The 13,294-nt window shown below is 37.9% G+C and overlaps 1 protein-coding gene across 1 annotated transcript in view; it reads right to left on the bottom strand.

The window, feature by feature from the left end:
• The window catches only part of Gmap (Golgi microtubule-associated protein), a 186,598-nt gene that overhangs the window by 135,343 nt on the left and 37,961 nt on the right, over positions 1–13,294 (bottom strand). The gene's annotated exons all lie outside the window — the stretch shown is intronic.

Below are 13,294 nucleotides of genomic sequence, written 5' to 3'. Positions count from 1 at the left end.
AATTTATTTATATTTTCAATTTTTTAGGGCTTGTAAATTTCAGATAAAATCAGGTTTTGTAGAGATTCATATTTTGCAAAAATTACGGAATATTCGAAGTACGAGTCTACGAAAAAAAATTCGATAAACCTCATCCCTCAACTACGTCGTCCAATGTAGTTCACTGTCCATATTTCTGGAGAAAACAGTTAGAATTGAATAGCATTTTTTTGCAGGATTCAAATGCTTTCAGCATATTTCTTGGATGGCGGTGCTGTCGGATTTTGCTTTGATGAGAACATCAACCAGCCGGGCATTTACACCAATCCCATTTATGGAACGGACGTTCCAGGTGCATGCCCTCAAATCATTGTCCTTAAACCGTTTACCATGGTCGTCATCAATTAAGGGTTGTCTTCGTATACGAGGCTTTTTGTTGCTTTTCGTTGGAGTGTGATTTGACGTGGCGAGTCCCAAGCCCATCGCACAATCTCCTCAGCGGGGATGAAAACATTATTTGTACGTCTATATAGGGTGCCGCTTGATCCAAAACAGACGCCCGCTTGCAGCCGCACCTTGTGGTGGACAGACGCTCTCGATAAAAAAAACCACCCCCCCCCCCCTAGCCCTTAAACCGAATATGTCAGAGTAGCCTAGCCAGGTTGTCGCCTTTTCACATTAGCTCACCACTAAACGGATGTTCAATATCTACCCAGAGAATACTTGGCCGCAAGCGACCGGAAGTAGTGAACTGCTTGAACTGCATACAAAACAATCGCTCTGTCCATTCCCAGGTGAATGGTGGCCAGAACCTTTCCCCTTTTGCGTGGGCTTCTACTCACGGTTCCACCCTGCACTGTCTAACTGGTTAAGCGCCAATTAAGTTATTAAGCAAATGCTTTCAAAAATCTCAAATGTACCCTACCAAAAAATTTAATATTTTTGCATAATTTTTTTTTTTACTTTAAAATTTTTATATACCGGAACCTTTTATTTGAACCATTCAAATAACTCCTAAATTGCCTTAACAAGTTTTTTTACATCAGTTCGTCAAATTTTCATAAGAAACGGTAAAACCAAACCAAACCCTTAGGCTTAACTGTCCAACCATATTTGGTTAAGTGAAACTGAATAATTTACTATTCGCAATATAAATATTTCCCATTTTCCTTTTTACGTTGTAAGAAGGGCAACGTCAGTGGTCACCCAAAGCCACAACTTCGCCGCGTTACGCTAAATGCTACGCACTTAGGGTTATAGTTGACAAGCTTCGGTTCCGTTATACTGTTGACGGGAAATTGTTGTTCAAGTTTACAAGTGTCCACAGTTAGTTTGAATATATTGACAAATATAGCACATACCTGGTAGCAAAGAACATAGCGTTAACAACTGCAACCAGGCTCGGTGCCTCGGGGCAGCTTGATCGCCGACCATACGACCATATACTACTAGCGTCATCAATCACAAGACGAACAGACTACCTGATTACCTATCTGCGCTTGGAGGGCGATCTTAAGGACACAATAGAGGTGGACGGCTTGCGCACGGGTGCTCAAATGGCGGACGAGGCGATACATGTGTACACCGATGGTTCCAAAGTAGTGGAAGGAGTAGGGTGTGCGGTATACTGTGCTGATCCGGAAATAAACAAATCCTACAGGCTGCCGGATTACAGTAGCGTTTTCCAAGCGGAAATAGTAGCCGTAACCAAAGCAGTAGAAACCCTGGAAGAAAATAGCCCAAGCTACAATCGTGTTAACTTTTATATTGACAGTCAAGCAGCAATCGAGGCAATAATCTCGCATAGCACAGCATCTAAATGCGTGTTAGAGTGTAAGCAGTCCCTGGAGAGAATCGGGACAGGAGAAGCATGCATCTATATTGGGTCCCAGGGCATATGGGAATATATGGGAATGAAAACGCTGATGAACTAGCTAAACAGGGCGCATCCCTTGAAGCTTGCTCCGTAGACGTCCCAATTAGACTGGGCGAAATTAAGCGAAGGCGAGAGGTGCACATGATCGACCAAGCAGGAAAGGCGTGGGTTCAAGCGCGGGGCTGTAAAGTGTCGATGATTATGTGCAGGTCTTACAACCTTAGACTAACAAAATTGCTTCTATCATTAAAAAGAGAGGACTGTAGACTCATGACGGCTATTCTGACTGAACACTGCCTTCTGGCGTCACATGCCTTTAAATTAGGCTTGGTCAGTGATAGCGGATGTAGGAAGTGTGGGCTGGAGGAGGAAACGATCGAGCATGTTCTGTGCTCTTGCCCTGCGCCCGCCAGGCTAAGACTCTAGATATTAGGAGTGATACAGCTGTTAGATCTAGAATCAGCAAGTGGCTTAAATCCTTAAAGCTTCTAGTATATGCCAAGAGGACGGAGTTATTTTATAATATAGGTCCTGGTTTTTGATAGGGTTTTTCAGTTTGGTCGTTAAAACAAACTTCTTCACTACGGACTCAATCAGTCTATGTGAGGTCCTCATGGACCGGCCAGTTCATGCTAACCTAACCTAGCACATACATGTGTAAATTTAAAAAATTTGTAATTATACGCAATTTTAAGCCTAACAAAAAGCTGTGTCAATATTTCATCAACAATATATGGAGGTCTAAAAGAAAACAGTTCAACTTAAAAATCCCGTCTGTTTTCAATGCAACAAATTTAAGTTCGATTTGAATGCACAATGCCCTTAAAAAATTCCCAGATATTATAGTAGCGTATTTGGTTATAGACGACATCAATTTCCATTGCCCTGTTCACTACTTAGAGAAATGCCTTGGCTGCAGTATAAATATCAATATTGATGCCGACGGCGTTCATACAATATCTAGTACAATATCAATCAACAGGGATTTAATGTTAATGAATCCTAGAAGAAGTCAGTTCAAACATCATTAATTTAATTGCAATCCCACTCCCGGTAGAAAAGGCTTTGAAGGGATTTACAAGGTGTAATCGAGACAGCTGTCGATTCTGATCACGAGTTGTTTCAATTTGTCCCAAACATTTAATAAAATAATCATTAGTTAAAATTTTTTAATTATAGCATCTTCGGGTCAAATGTAACTTTTATCAAATCGAATGAACATTTTTCAAGTCATATTAGCCTTTTTCAAATCAAATTAAACTTTTTCAAATCAAATGAAATTTTCAAGTCACATTAGACTTTTTTTAAATCGAATGAAATTTTTTTCAAATTAAATTAAACTTTTTTCAAATCAAATGAAACTTCTTCCAAATCAAATAAAACTTTTTTTTAAATCAAATCAAACTTTTCCAAGTTCAAGATTCAAATCAAATGAAGTTTTTTTCAGTTTAAATATAACTTTATTCAAGTCAAATAAAACTTTTTCAAATCATATGAAACTTTTTTCAAATCAAGTGAAACTTTTTTCAAATCAAACGAGCTTTCTTTTTCTAGTCAAATGAAATTTTTTTTAAATCAAATGACACTTTTTTCAAGTTAACTAAAACATTTTTCATATCAAATGAGCTTTTTTTCAAGTCAAATGAAACGTTTTTTTAATCAAATGAAGCTTTTTTCAAGTCAACTAAAACTTTTTTCATATCAAATGAGCTTTTTTTCAAGTCGAATGAAACTTTTTTTTAAATTAAATGAAACTTTTTTCAAGTCAAATAAAACTTTTTTTAAATCAACTGAAACTTCCTTCAAATCAAATGAATTTTTTCTTCAAATGAAATGAAACTTGTTATACTCAGCGTGCTTTGCACACAGAGTATATTAACTTTGATTGGATAACGGTTGGTTGTACAGGAATAAAGGAATCTAGATAGATACAGACTTCCATATATCAAAATCATCAGTATCGAAAAAAAAATTAGATTAGGCCATGTCCGTCCGTCCGTCCGAGGTCCGTTAACACGATAATTTGAATAAATATTGAGATATATTCACCAAATTTGGTAAACGGGCTTATCTGGACCCAGAATAGATTTATATTAAAAATGAGCGAAATCGGATGATAACCACGCCCACTTTTTATATAAATAACATTTTGGAAAACACAAAAAACCTGATTATTTAGTAAATAATACACCTAGAATGTTGAAATTTGACGTGTGGACTGATATTGAGACTCTTGATAAAAATTTGAAAAAAAATTTTAAAATGGGAGTGGCACCGCCCACTTGTGATAAAATCAATTTTACAAATAGTATTAATCATAAATCAAAAATCGGAAAAGCTATCGTAACAGAATTCGGCAGAGAAGTTGCCTTTACTATAATGAATGCTTTGAAGAATAATTAACGAAATCGGTTAAGGACCACGCCCACTTTTATATAAAAGATTTTTAAAAGGGTCGTAGACGAACAAAATAAGCTATATCTTTACAAAAAAGAGCTTTATAACAACGGTATTTCATTTCCCAAGTGGATTTAAAACAGTAAATAGGAAAACCCTCAAATTTTAAAAAATGCGCGTGCCACCGCCCCTTTTATGATTAGGAACTTTTCTATGTTTCGGGAGCCATAACTCCAAGTTAAATTTACGGATCGTAATAAAATTGATTTTCCCTATAGCAGGAAATATTTCTAGAAAGTTAAAGAACACTCCCACTTTTATATAAAAGATTTTTAAAAGGGTCGTAGACGAAAATAATAAGCTATATCTTAGCGAAAAAGAGCTTTGTATCAATGGACGTTTACCTTTTAAATTGAATTATAACATTAAATTGGAAAATACTAAAATTTTTTTAAATGGGTGTGGCACCGCCCCTTTTATAACTAAGCAATTTTCTATGTTTCGGGAGCCATAACTCGAAGAAAAATTAACATATCGTAATGAATTTGTGTACACATATTTTTCTTATAGCAGAAAATATTTCTAGTAAAAATGGACGGGTCGGTTAATGACCACGGCAACTTAGATATAAAACAAGTAAGGAAGGCTAAGTTCGGGTGTAACCGAACATAACATACTCAGTTGAGAGCTATGGAGACAAAATAAGGAAAATCAATCTGGGGTAACCCTGGAATGTGGTTGTATAACATGTGTATCAAATGAAAGGTATTAAAGAGTATTTTAAGAGAGAGTAGGCCATAGTTCTATGGATGAACGCCATTTAGGGATATCGCCATAAAGGTAGACCAGGGCTGACTCTAGAATTTGTTTGTACGATATGGGTATCAAATGAAAGGTGTTACTGAGCATTTTAAGAGGGAGTGGGCCTTAGGTCTATCGGTGGACGCCTTTTCGAGATGTCCCCATTAAGGTGGACCAGGGGTGATTCTATAATGTGTTTGTACGATATGGGAATCAAGTGAAAGGTGTTACTGAGCATTTTAAGAGGGAGTGGGCATTAGGTCTATAGGTGGACGCCTTTTCGAGATATCGCCATTAGGGTGGGCCAGGGGTGACTCTAGAATGTTTGTACGGTATGGGTATCAAACGAAAGGTGTTACTGAGCATTTTAAGAGGGAGTGGGCATGAGGTCTATAGGTGGACGCCTTTTCGAGATATCGTCATTAGGGTGGGCCAGGGGTGACTCTAGAATGTGTTTGTACGATATGTGCATCAAACGAAAGGTGTTACTGAGCATTTTAAGAGGGAGTGGGCATTAGGTCTATAGGTGGACGCCCTTTCGAGATATCGCCATTAGGGTGGGCCAGGGGTGACTCTAGAATGTTTGTACGATATGGGTATCAAACGAAAGGTGTTACTGAGCATTTTAAGAGGGAGTGGGCATGAGGTCTATAGGTGGACGCCTTTTCGAGATATCGTCATTAGGGTGGGCCAGGGGTGACTCTAGAATGTGTTTGTACGATATGTGCATCAAACGAAAGGTGTTACTGAGCATTTTAAGAGGGAGTGGGCATTAGGTCTATAGGTGGACGCCCTTTCGAGATATCGCCATTAGGGTGGGCCAGGGGTGACTCTAGAATGTTTGTACGATATGGGTATCAAACGAAAGGTGTTACTGAGCATTTTAAGAGGGAGTGGGCATTAGGTCTATAGGTGGACGCCTTTTCGAGATATCGCCATTAGGGTGGGCCAGGGGTGACTCTAGAATGTGTTTGTACGATATGGGTATCAAATGAAAGGTGGTAAGGAGTATTTTAAAAGGGAGTAATCCTTAGTTCTATAGGTGGACGCCTTTTCGAGATATCGCCATAAAGGTGGACCAAGGGTGACTCTAGAATGTTTGTACGATATGGGTATCAAACGAAAGGTGTTACTGAGCATTTTAAGAGGGAGTGGGCATTAGGTCTATAGGTGGACGCCTTTTCGAGATATCGCCATTAGGGTGGGCCAGGGTGACTCTAGAATGTGTTTGTACGATATGGGTATCAAATGAAAGGTGGTAAAGAGTATTTTAAAAGGGAGTAATCCTTAGTTCTATAGGTGGACGCCTTTTCGAGATATCGCCATAAAGCTGGACCAAGGGTGACTCTAGAATGTTTGTACGGTATGGGTATCAAACGAAAGGTGTTACTGAGCATTTTAAGAGGGAGTGGGCATTAGGTCTATAGGTGGACGCCTTTTCGAGATATCGCCATTAGGGTGGGCCAGGGTGACTCTAGAATGTGTTTGTACGATATGGGTATCAAATGAAAGGTGGTAATGAGTATTTTAAAAGGGAGTAATCCTTAGTTCTATAGGTGGACGCCTTTTCGAGATATCGCCATTAGGGTGGGCCAGGTGTGACTCTAGAATGTTTGTACGATATGGGTATCAAACGAAAGGTGTTACTGAGCATTTTAAGAGGGAGTGGGCATTAGGTCTATAGGTGGACGCCTTTTCGAGATATCGCCATTAGGGTGGGACAGGGGTGACTCTAGAATGTTTGTACGATATGGGTATCAAACGAAAAGTGTTACTGAGCATTTTAAGAGGGAGTGGACATTAGGTCTATAGGTGGACGCCTTTTCGAGATATCGCCATTAGGGTGGGCCAGGGGTGACTCTAGAATGTTTGTACGATATGGGTATCAAACGAAAGGTGTTACTGAGCATTTTAAGAGGGAGTGGACATTATGTCTATAGGTGGACGCCTTTTCGAGATATCGCCATTAGGGTGGGCCAGGGTGACTCTAGAATGTGTTTGTACGATATGGGTATCAAACGAAAGGTGTTACTGAGCATTTTAAGAGGGAGTGGACACTAGGTCTATAGGTGGATGCCTTTTCGAGATATCGCCATTAGGGTGGGCCAGGGGTGACTCTAGAATGTTTGTACGATATGGGTATCAAACGAAAGCTGTTACTGAGCATTTTAAGAGGGAGTTGGCATTAGGTCTATAGGTGGACGCCTTTTCGAGATATCGCCATTAGGGTGGGCCAGGGGTGACTCTAGAATGTTTGTACGATATGAGTATCAAACGAAAGGTGTTACTGAGCATTTTAAGAGGGAGTGGACACTAGGTCTATAGGTGGACGCCTTTTCGAGATATGGCCATTAGGGTGGGACAGGGGTGACTCTGGTATGTTTTTGTACGATATGGATATCAAATTAAAGGTATTAATGAGGGTTTTAAAAGCGAGTGGCCCTTAGATGTATATGTGAAGGCGTTCTCGCGATATCGACCAAAATGTGGACCAGGTGATCCAGAAAATCATCTGTCGGGTACTGCTAATTTATTTATACATGCAATACCACTAACAGTATTCCTGCCAAGATTCCAAGGGCTGTTGATTTCGCCTTGTAGAACTTTTTCATTTTCTTCTACTTAATATGGTAGGTGTCACACCCATTTTACAAAGTTTTTTCCAAAGTTATATTTTGCGTCAATAAACCAATCCAGTTACCATGTTTCATCACTTTTTTCGTATTTGGTATAGAATTATGGCATTTTTTTCATTTTTCGTAATTTTCGATATCGATAAAGTGGGCGTGGTTATGGTCAGATTTCGCCCATTTTTTATACCAAGAAAAAGTGAGCTCAGGTAAGTACGTGGGCTAAGTTTAGTGAAGATATATCGGATTTTGCTCAAGTTATTGTGTTAATGGCCGAGCGGAAGGACAGACGGTGGACTGTGTATAAAAACTGGGCGTGGCTTCCACCGATTTCGCCCATTTTCACAGAGAACAGTTACCGTCATAGAATCTATGCTCCTACCAAATTTGAGAAGGATTGGTAAATTTTTGTTCGACTTATGGCAATAAAAGTATTCTAGACAAACTAAATGAAAATGGGCGGAGCCACGCCCATTTTGAAATTTTCTTTTATTTTTGTATTTTGTTGCATCATATCATTACTGGAGTTGAATTTTGACTTAATTTACTTATATACAGTAAAGATATTAAATTTTTTGTTAAAATTTGAATTTAAAAAATTTTTTTTTTAAAAAGTGGGCGTGTTCTTCATCCAATTTTGCTAATTTTTATTTAGCGCATATAAAGTAATAGTGGTAACGTTCCTGCCAAATTTCATCATGATATCTTCAACGACTGCCAAATTACAGCTTGCAAAACTTTTAAATTACCTTCTTGTAAAAGTGGGCGGTGCCACGCCCATTGTCCAAAATCTTACTAATTTTCTATTCTGCGTCATAACGTTAACCCATCTACCAAGTTTCGTCGCTTTATCTGTCTTTTGTAATGAGTTATCGCACTTTTTCGGTTTTTCGAAATTTTCGATATCGAAAAAGTGGGCGTGGTTATAGTCCGATATCGTTCATTTTAAATAGCGATATGAGATGAGTGCTCAGGAACCTACATACCAAATTTCATCAAGATACCTCAAAATTTACTCAAGTTATCGTGTTAACGGACGGACGGACGGACGGACGGACGGTCGGACGGACGGACGGACATGGCTCAATCAAATTTTTTTTCGATCCTGATTATTTTGATATATGGAAGTCTATATCTATCTCGATTCCTTTATATATGTACAACCAACCGTTATCCAATCAAACTTAATATACTCTGTGAGCTCTGCTCAACTGAGTATAACAAGTTTAAAAGGGTCGTAGACTAGAATAATAAGCTATAACTTAGCAAAAAATAGTTTTGAATGAATGATATTTGACTTATCAAGTTTGATTGTAAGAGGAAATGGGGAGACATTTTTTTTTAAACGGGCAGTGCCACGTGTTATGTAGAACAGTAATTTATCTGAAATGAAATGTGCAATTGAAGCTCACGCTGAGTATACAATGTTCGGTTACACTTAAACACCTTTACTTGTTTCATTTCAAATTAAACCATTTTTGGGTATGCAAAGTATTTCACAGCTATGCTGAAGTAGTTGCCAATATATTTGTGGTTATCGTCCTCTATACTATTGCTTGGACTAGTGAACATACCAAGCTTTTAATGGCTCACCAATTGTCAAATTGTGATAAAAATTTTGACAATACTTTACAAAATTGATTGGAGAATACAGTAAGTACTCACTTTCAATAGGAAGGGATTGATTAACTTGTTAAGGCTTATGCCCATTGAACTATAGCTGCCTTGTGGCTGAAAGTTTTTGATTCTTTCAACATCACTTCTAAAAAGTAGGTTAATTAGGCCAAAATTATGTTGTTTACATGTAATTGGGAGGCTTCGTTTTTTGTAACCGATTTAGTTAATCGTACAATCAACGCGAACGTAATTCGGCGCCAAGCTTCACACATGCGTTTTAATGCCGTCTGTGCATAATTTGGTTAGAAGTAGGGATGTGCCGGAGCTTCGATATCGATTCCGAAAAATCAGACTAATCTAAACCCCCGATTCATATTGCAATTTATTTAAAATTTGTTTTGTATGGGATCGATTAAGTATTATTGAGTGCTTTTCGAGTCCCAGTTGTAAATGAGAAAGCGTCATTGAAAATAAGATTTTTTAATTGTTAGTAAGATTAGTCAATTGTAAATGGGAAAGCCTCAAATGTAAACACGAAAGCTTCATATGGAAATACGAGCAGTCAATTGTAAATGCGTAGGCGTCACTTCGATCTGAGAATAATCATTTGTAAATGAAAAATCGCCGAATAGAATTTCCGTAACCACAATTGTAATTAAGAATAGTGTCAGGTTTAGATACGAAAGCGTCATAAGGAAATTAGAATAGTTAGATGTAAGTGAGAGAGCATAAACTAAATATGCAAAAGAGTTATTTGTAATGGCGAGAGCCCTTTACACTCATTTAGCGGTTGTGATGTCAGTGTATGGTATGGAATCGATCGACCGACAAAGGGATTTGTTTAGAATGAGCATATGCGGGTGAGCGATAGCTGGTTTTTCCATTGGCCCGACTGGAATGCTGTATTTAGCTCAACAACGCTGATCCTCAAAACATAGGTTGAGGAACACATTAACATTCCTTAACTGAAGTCAACTTCACGAGAGCATTACAGCATGCAACATAGTTCCATGTAAATGCTCTCCTACTTTAAAATATGTCAGTCGTAGCATGGGAAATTTCACATAAACTGTTATTATCCTTACAGGATATATCCGCTGCCACAAACAAATATATATTTATAACCTTTTTATATTCCCAATTACAAATGACGTTTACGCATTTTTATTTGATTTTCATTTACAATACAATTTCTCATATTGAAGTGACGCTATCGCATTTGCATCTGACTATTCTCATTTCCGTGTGACGATTTCTCATTTACAATAGACTTTTCTCATTTACAACTATTTTCAAGTACAATTAACGCCTTCGAAATTCCATTTGGCGCTTTCTCATTTACATTGTGACTATATTAAAATCGAAGAAATGATTTCGCATTTACAATTGAATATTCTCATTTACAACTGACTGTTCTGAATAAAACTTTAAGCTTTCGAAATTTCATTTAATGCGTTTTTATTTACATGTGACTCTTCTCATATCTAAATGATGCTTTAACTATTTTTTCTCATTTACAACTGGAAATGATTCTAAAGCATTTCATGATCACATGAACCGAATTTACATACTTCGATATTCAAGCTTGAATTTCGTTCTGTCCCTCATTGCTTTTTAATTTGTCATCAAATAATTTCAATTGCTAACTAAATACCGAAATTCGTTTGACGCCGTCATCATAGCGTACTTCCGGCATTTCTATATCGATCACGTGTAATCTTCTTCTGCCCACTGCTTCTACTAATCGGCCCGCATAGCAGTATTGGTGTATGCATTTAGTTTTAATAGCGACAGATGAATTTGTGGTAGCAAGTTTGGCCGCAATTGTCACTTATTGCCGCCACATCAGATATGTATGTAAGTACTAACCCGTATGTAGTTCACGGTTATACGAAAGCCCATAAAGTGAATTAACTAATTGGAATCGGTTGTTGACGATTCCCCCTCCTTTCCTCAAAACTGCGTTATTGATTCTAATGGCATTACAATTATTACTACCTGTAGATGTTATATTATGACATACATACACAACAGCGTGGTTTTGCTTTGTTGTTGTTATATTGTCGCTTGTATCTAAAAATCAACCGATAACATTGGTGGCTGCTAGCATCGAAATAAAATGTCGCTATTTGAGTAAGTGTTGGACGTAAAGCATGGATCACTTATTGGTATACATACTAAGACGTGCCTTCCCTATGCACCAATCACCTCACAGTGCTTTCTCGTTCATATTCTTGTTATTTTTCAATCAAAATTAGCTATTCAGTCCGAAGTCGTATATTTCGGCAGCCTTCAGCTAGTTCGTATTGAAAGCAAACTATCCACCATCTCTGTTATCGTATGATCCCTATATAGAGTACAACAGTACCGAGCAGACTTTGGCCTGTCCGAGATAAAGATAAATAATTGCGACGATCTCTTTCCCGGTAATATTCCTCCCTGCGATGTTTCTACTCTCCCAGTAAACAGAGCGATTTTCAGCTTCTGAAAAAAAAATTGTATCTTCTTACCTCTCCCTTTTCTCTCCATGTTTGATCCATGTGCTTCCTTCGTATCTTCGCCTTTTGATTTTCTCCATTTTTCTGTCCTGTATTCCCACTTTCTTTCCTCAACATCCCTCCCTTCTCTTGCTTTTCCTCTTTTTTACCTCACGCACTTTCTCCATTGCCTAATTTCCTACTCCTATTTACTTCCTCTCCATCACCCTCACTCTCTCTATCATCTTCCTCTTGCTTTTATCTCATTCCCCCTTTCCAATTCCCACTCTTTTTTACCTGAAGGTTTTCATACAACTCCCTTTTCTCCCCCGTCTTCTTAACCTGGGCTCCTTGTTAAAACTCTCACTAACACATCCAATTTGTTTACCATATCGTGAAAGCACAAAATAACCCTGGTTCATATCTAAGAAATGGGTTAATATATGGAACCAGAATCCACTTACAGACCATCTACGATCTCGAGTTATAAAGTTACCAACTGATTTTGCATTAGTTTTTATATATAAGATTAACCTATTCGAAAGGCTGCCTAAAAAATAAATGTCAAGCAAACCACAAGCGCACTGCTTGGTTCGCTTGCTAGAAGGAAAAGGCCAGAGATATAAGGCTTTTCGAAGAGGAGCCCCTGTACTAAAGTTTTAGCAAATCGCTCCATTAATAAGAGTGTTTCGAATAGGCCGGTCTCTAGCTAGTCAAGGAAGTATGCCTGTACCATATTTCAAGCAAATCTCACCATACATTATTTTGTTTAGAATAGGTCGGCCCCTGGTCTACTTTCTGACATTTGTTGTGAAAATACCCATGCCTTTACCGTTCTGAGGGCAAAATATACAACTGTGTACATTTTCGCATTATGCGGTGGTGTGGTTTAGGCGTGATGTTCCGACCCGTACAGACTTTCATATATATATATAGATTGTTAGTTCAGTTTCGAACGCGTCTTTACATTTTGTATTTAATACCACAGCTTTGCAAGCTTAACTGATCATCACCGTCACGGTGACACAAAAAACACAACTATGAAGGTTCGTTCATATTTTAAAATTGCGCTGAAACGCTACCAATTGTCGGTCAGCTCATTGAGTCTCGCTATCAGCCCAATTTGCTAGAGTGCTGGTACTGCTGTATTATAATTGGTCAATTATGGATACTACATAAGTTTTAAAGTTCTACTTAACACAAACTACATCAGCCTGGAAAATTGTATTTTGATATCTTTTGTAGTATATATTAGAGCTTTTAAACATGTTTCTTGTAGGAATTTATACCAAAGACATAATAAAAAAAAAATAAAAAAAATAAAAGACATAATAGTGTTACGAATATTAGCAACACTAAGGGGTACTGTCATCTCTAAGCGATGCTAAGCAGTGACTTGTATGCACATCAATAGATCAATCATTATGTCTACACATATGTACGTACACGCAGCGGAGAAGAGACGCACAAACACATGCAGATATCTTATCTGAGATGCTCCCAAAAGTATGCAATTA

Source organism: Eurosta solidaginis, chromosome 4, assembly GCF_040869045.1.
Source record: "Eurosta solidaginis isolate ZX-2024a chromosome 4, ASM4086904v1, whole genome shotgun sequence".
In the NCBI taxonomy this organism is placed as follows: domain Eukaryota; kingdom Metazoa; phylum Arthropoda; class Insecta; order Diptera; family Tephritidae; genus Eurosta; species Eurosta solidaginis.
This window is presented reverse-complemented; position numbering and strand designations above follow the sequence as displayed.